Raw genomic sequence first — 6,319 nt, forward strand, 5'->3', positions numbered from 1 at the left:
GTGAACAATGCCAGCTGTGCCAGCCTTTCCTGCCAGCAGAGCTGCTCCATCCTCTGCTCATCCTGGAGCCTCCTCGGGCCTGGCTCCAGCAGCTCCAGCTCCTCCTGTGCTGGGACAGGGCTGGGGCAGCTCTGCAGCTGGGGGCTCACCTGAGCACAGGGGCACAATCCCCCCAGCCCTGCTGCCCACGGGGGTTCTGGGGCAGCTCTTTCCCACCAATGCCCCAAATCCTTCTCCCAGGGCTGCTCCAGCCTGGATTGATCCCAACCCGCTCCCTGCTGCTCCCTTGCCCATCCTGCCCCTGGATCCTCCCTCCAGCTGAAGGCTCCCGGAGCAAGCAGCGCTTCCCAACCCTTCCCAAACCGCGGCAGCCATGAGGGAAGAGTTTGGATTTCCTCCCGGGGCGCAGGCGGAGTTCTTAAACCGGGCCAGCACAGCCAGGCCCCGGCGTGAGGTGTGAACAAACAGCTCGGCTGTTCATTAGCGCCGGGAATGCTGCGGGAAGGCACCGGGAATGCTGCGGGAGCTGTTCCCGGGAATTGCTGCGGGAGCTGTTCCCGGGAATGCCGCGGGAGCTGCTCCCGGGAATTGATGCGGGAGCTGTTCCCGGGAATGCTGCGGGAGCTGTTCCCGGGAATTGCTGCGGGAGCTGTTCCCGGGAATGCCGCGGGAGCTGTTCCCGGGAAATGCTGCGGGAACTGTTCCCGGGAATGCTGCGGGAGCTGTTCCCGGGAAATGCTGCGGGAACTGTTCCCGGGAATGCTGCGGGAGCTGCCCCGGGAATTGCTGCGGGAACTGTTCCCGGGATTGCTGCGGGAGCTGTTCCCGGGAATGCTACGGGAGCTGTCCCGGGAATTGCTGCGGGAACTGCCCCGGGAATGCTGCGGGAGCTGCCCCGGGAATGCCGCGGGAGCTGTTCCCGGGAATGCCGCGGGAGCTGTTCCCGGGATTGCTGCGGGAGCTGTTCCCGGGAAATGCTGCGGGAACTGTTCCCGGGAATGCTGCGGGAGCTGCCCCGGGAATTGCTGCGGGAACTGTTCCCGGGATTGCTGCGGGAGCTGTTCCCGGGAATGCTACGGGAGCTGTCCCGGGAATTGCTGCGGGAACTGCCCCGGGAATGCTGCGGGAGCTGCCCCGGGAATGCCGCGGGAGCTGTTCCCGGGAATGCCGCGGGAGCTGTTCCCGGGATTGCTGCGGGAGCTGTTCCCGGGAATTGCTGCGGGAGCTGTTCCCGGGAATTGCTGCGGGAGCTGTTCCCGGGAAATGCTGCGGGAGCTGTTCCCGGGATTGCTGCGGGAGCTGTTCCCGGGAATTGCTGCGGGAGCTGTTCCCGGGAAATGCTGCGGGAGCTGTTCCCGGGATTGCTGCGGGAGCTGTTCCCGGGAATTGCTGCGGGAACTGCTCCCGGGAATGCTGCGGGAACTGTCCCGGGAATGCCGCGGGAGCTGCCCCGGGAATTGCAGGGATGCTGCCGGGCAGGGACGCCGGGCCCGTAGCTGCGGCGGCAGTGGGAGGAGCTGGGGAGCGGGGCTGATTAGCAGGTACAGATAATTAACTGATGAGAGGAGGGCCGGAGCGAGGCTGAGGAGGGGCTGAGGAAGCTGCAGGTGCCGCACAGGGAGGAAGCGTGGGCCAGGAAAGGGCCGCGGAGAGCTCGGGGAAGATGTATGGCACGAACGGAGCACTTAATGCTGATAATAATTGCAGCTTGCGGGTGTGCTTAGTATATGAATAAAGTAATTAACCAATTAAAAATGCACAGGAGACGCATGATGGAAAATGATAACCAACAGGAAGATGATGGATGCCCTGCACGGGAGCTGGAACATGCTCGGAGTTCTCAGGGCTGAGCGTTCCCCATTCCGGCACGTGGAGAAGCCACCGGGTGCCCTTTGCTCACTGCTGGCCCTGCCACCTGCTGAGCTGCCGGGGTGACAAATTGCCTGGAATTAATGGCAGCCCCTGCTTGCAGGCTCTGGGAAGTGCTGCGATGCACACGGGCAGCCCGGGAGTCCCGAGCATGTGGCAGGGCCCGGAGGGGCGGCTGCTGTCCAGGGACAAGGAGGAGCAGCAGCGCCGGGTGGCACATGGGGGAGTCCAGAGATGAGCCAGGGGGATCAGCCTGGTGGTTCACGATCGGATTTTCCTTGATTGGTTCCTTTTTTTAAGACCACAGACAGCACCAGCCATGAAAATGAAGATTTTACTCACTGTCAGTGTCTTATTTTGAATAATTGTTGCGACAGCAACAGTCTGTACCCCCTGAGTTTTTATTTCTGGTTTTACGGCCATCATTTCCTTTTTTTTTCCAGATCCAGTCCACTGACAATTGGTGTGGAGTCAGCCCAGGCTTGTCCTGCAGGATCCTCCATTTGTGGAAAAACTGGGAAAGTGTTGGGAAGAAGGTGAACCTTTGCAGGAAAGATTTAGAAGACTAGAAAACCACCTTTCCCGTCCCTGTATCCGTGTTGCAGCTCCCTCATCTACAGCCAGGAATTGCTGGTCACTGGATATTTCACTGCTGATTTCTGAGGGTTCCTGATCTCCTGAGGGCTGGGATTGCTGGGGGCTGAATGGTTGTGGAGGTGGAGTCACTGGGAGCTTTGCTCTGAATGCACGAGCTCGCCTTAGAAAAGTGTTCCCACAAAAAAAAGAAAAAAAGAAAGAAAACCCACAAATAACATGACCACCTCGAGTGCTGTGCCCAGCTCTGGCTCTCAGTTTGGGAAGGACTTTGAGGGGCTCGAGTGCATCCAGAGGAGGCAGCGAGGCTGGAGAGGGGCTGGGAACACAAACCCTGTGAGGAACAGCTGAGGGAGCTGGGGGTGCTCAGCCTGGAGAAAAGGAGACTCAGGGTGACCTCAGCACTCCCCACAGCTCCTGGAAGGTGGCTGTGCTCAGCTGGGGCTGGGCTCTGTCTCCAGGAACTGACAGAACCAGAGCACACAGCCTCGAGCTGCACCAGGGGAAATTCAGGCTGGGTATTAGGAAAATGTTTTTTACAGAAAGAGTGATAAAGTTCTGGAATGTTCTGCTGGGGAGGTGTTGAACTCCCCATCCCTGGGTGTGTTTAACAAAGCCTGGATGTGGCACTGGGTGCCAGGGTTTGGTTGAGGTGTTGGGGCTGGGCTGGATTCAAGGATCTTGGAGGTCTCTTCCAACCTGGTCACTGTGAATTCTGTGATTCTGTGAAAGAAAAACCAAACGGAGACCAGGTGCCTCGAGGCCTCGAGCTGGGTATCTCACACTAATGGATCCATTTATTCTCCATAAAGCCCTTCAGCACGCAGAGCCCTGCGCAAATGAGTTCCTGAGGATCCCAGAACAATGAGTCTGGGAGGGGAGCAGGTGAGGACATTCCCATTTCTGGACTGGCTGCAGCCTGGGACAGTAAATAAAGAGGTTGCTGCATGGCAGAAATGAGGAAAAAATGCAAAAATAGGAGCTCGCTCAGGAGCTCCACCCCTGCAGGCAGCCGGGCTTTGAGCTGCTTTGGAGCCTGCCTGCTCCTCATGGGTTTTGCTCCCTATTTAGGGTGTTTTGCCATGATGGCAGCAGCCAAATCCTGCTTGATCCCAGCTGCATCCCTGCCGTGGAATGGGTAGAGCAGGACAAGGCTCATCTCCCTGCAGGGCACCACTGGGAGTGTGGGGTGAGCTGGAGGGTCCTGGGCCAGTCTGGAGCCACCTTCCCTCACTGTGGAGCTCTCAGGAATTTTTTTTTTTTTTTTTTTTTTTTTTGAACAGTGGAGATTTGAGCAGAAGACAGAGGGGCTGTGGCTTCTCCAGCAATGAAATATCTTGGAAAATACAATAAATGTGCATGAAGCTGCTATAATATATCCACCTATCGTTGTTTTTCTAGGCCTGATCCAGGTGCAGCCCTTGTTTCCTGTTGGATCCGAGCCTCTGGAGCTGCTGGAGCTGAGCTGTACCCCAGGAGGGCAGTGCTTGGCATGCAAGGAGAGTAAACCTTCCCCCAAACCTGCCTGGAGTGGAGGAGCAGCCAGGCTGCCATTGCCAGGGGAACTGAGGAGAGCATCCACCTTTCCCTTCTCGCCCTTTCCACTCTGTTCTCTCACCCATCATCTCCCTGCACCTCCCTCCATCTCTCTTTCCCTCTTCCCCTTTTTACTCCACAGAGCTGACCACATCAGAGACTCTATTTTAAACACCCCCCCCCCCACCAATAAGACCTGAATAATTTTTATGATTTTATTTCTAATTTATCAGTTTCCCTCTGCCGAGTGGAGCCTGTGGGGTGACCCCAGACCACGTAGGACCCTAAAAGGACCCTCCACATCAGCTGAAAAATGGGATTCTCCTTGATTAAATGCTGGAAGTCCATCTCCCACTGCAGAAAACACTTCCCTGCCCTGCCAGTGAATGAGTTTGGTCCCTGGAATAAGTGAGTGGGAATCCACAGCTTCAGAGCGTGCTGCAGATATTAAATCCCATTGTTTCAGGCAGCGCTGGGAAGCTTTGGATCCTCCAGCGCCAGGCACAGCGTGAGCACAAACTGGGAGCAAACAGCTCCTTCCTGCAAGCAGGAGGAGCAGCTTAATGGAATTCTGTTCCTGGCAGAGAGGAAGTCAGCCCGACCCCCTCATTTTCCCTGCCTTGAATGAGTTTGAGATCTTATTGTTATTGAAAAGGGAAAAGGAAAAAAAAAATCAAACCCTCGAGTCAAAGAGAAGAGGTTTGCATTCCCATCCTGATTCAGAAAATTGCTTGAGAACACACTTCACTCCCAAGCTCGCATTCCCACTGCTGCTTTGTTTTAGAGGGATTCAGGCCCTGATCCAAGTGGGGGAAATCCTGCGTGTATCTGGAGTGGTGCTGGAAGAAAGATTGCATTTCTCCTACAAAATCCTCCTTCAAGTTGTCCTGAGCAGGAAGATTCCTCAACACCTTCAGCTGATGCTGAAATGGCTCCTTTTCCCTGACACATCCCAGAATCTCCTCATCCCTGTGGAGCTGAGCGCCCTCACCCTGCCCCAGGACAGTGCTGGGGTGTCCAGCAGCATCAGGGCATCCTTCAGATCCCCTCTGCAGCCACACAAACTCTTCCCTTGGTGGCGAGGGGTGCAGGGGAGATGTGATGCCAGGGAAGGTGGGATCCTGCCTGGCATTCCTGCTGGGAAGCACAGGACAAGTGCTGGGGGCTGCACTTCCAGGTGTGGCTCCATAACGAGCTGTGTGTGGGATTACTTGGGATAACACAATCCCACTGTTAATGTGAACAGTGGCCATAAATGTTCTTGCAAAGGATGAGGAGCTCTGAAAGGCTCAGAAAGGTTTTGTAGGATCCCTGTCCCCTGCACAGGCTCGGCTCAGCCACATTCCCATATCCCAGAGTGTCCTTGGATAGGGGGACTGGAGCCTTTCCCTGCAAGCCGCCCCACATCCACGCTCCTTTCCCGGTTCCCATTCCTTTCCAGCTGCATTCAGCACATTCAGCACAAGGACAGGGCACAGAGGACACCTCCTTTTGCATGTCCTGGGGCACCTCCGCTCCCTCCAGGTGGAATTCCTGCCCCTGCTCCTCTCCTGCTCTTCCCGAGGGAGCGGAGGATCCCGAGCAGCTCCCGCTGCAGCCGCATCCCACCCGCGGGCACGGTGGCCAAGTGGTTCCCACGGCGGCCAACCCTGCCAGGAGGAGCCGATTAAAAATCTCCATTGTGAAAAAACGTCAATATTTACATTCTCCTGGTGAAGCTGTTCTTTTCCCGACTTTCTCCCAGAAGTGCCTGTTAAGACTGTTTTGAAAAGCCACGGACCTAAGAGCAACACAACCCGCGACTGACAGAATTAATAAAAGAGAGGCTGGGACTTAAGAAAATAAGATGATATTAACAAGATAATTATCTCTCATCAAATTAGTCCAGAGGGAGCCGAGCCAAGCTCCACTCAGTAGCCTGGAAGGGAAGGAACTGGCAAGGGAAGCGATTTGTGTAACAACAATAGGAACGCTCTGCCCTTCTGGAGGAGAGGGCTGCGAGCGGCGAGACTCCGCCGAGATAAGCGCCTCAGAAATGCAGATAGAGGGAACCTTTTGTCTATAGAGAACCTTTTCTATAGAGAGAACCTTTTCTATAGAGGGAACCTTTTGTCTGCGGAGCTGCCAGCGCTCTCCACGGATCCACAGCCTGCCGGGCAAGCTGGAACCTGGGGAAAGACCTGGGCAAGGAGCTGGGGAAGGAGCTGGAGAAAGAGCTGGGCAAGGAGCTGGCACCTGGGAGTGGCTGTGCCACCGGGGTGTGCCACCGGCTGTGTCCCCATCCACCCTCACCCACCTTCCCCTGCTCTCCGCTCCTTCC

General features: G+C 56.2%; 1 long non-coding RNA gene across 1 annotated transcript; it reads left to right on the forward strand.

Moving 5' to 3' along the window:
- The first annotated feature begins 1,409 nt into the window (after window positions 1-1,409).
- LOC146766116 (uncharacterized) lies at window positions 1,410-5,721 on the forward strand. Its single transcript, XR_014958263.1, has 3 exons — window positions 1,410-2,405; window positions 3,276-3,348; window positions 3,865-5,721. It is a non-coding gene; the product is annotated as an uncharacterized LOC146766116 (long non-coding RNA).
- The last annotated feature ends 598 nt before the right edge of the window (window positions 5,722-6,319 follow it).

Source organism: Lonchura striata, chromosome 13 (genome assembly GCF_050655825.1).
Source record: "Lonchura striata isolate lonStrDom1 chromosome 13, ASM5065582v1, whole genome shotgun sequence".
Lineage (NCBI taxonomy): Eukaryota > Metazoa > Chordata > Aves > Passeriformes > Estrildidae > Lonchura > Lonchura striata.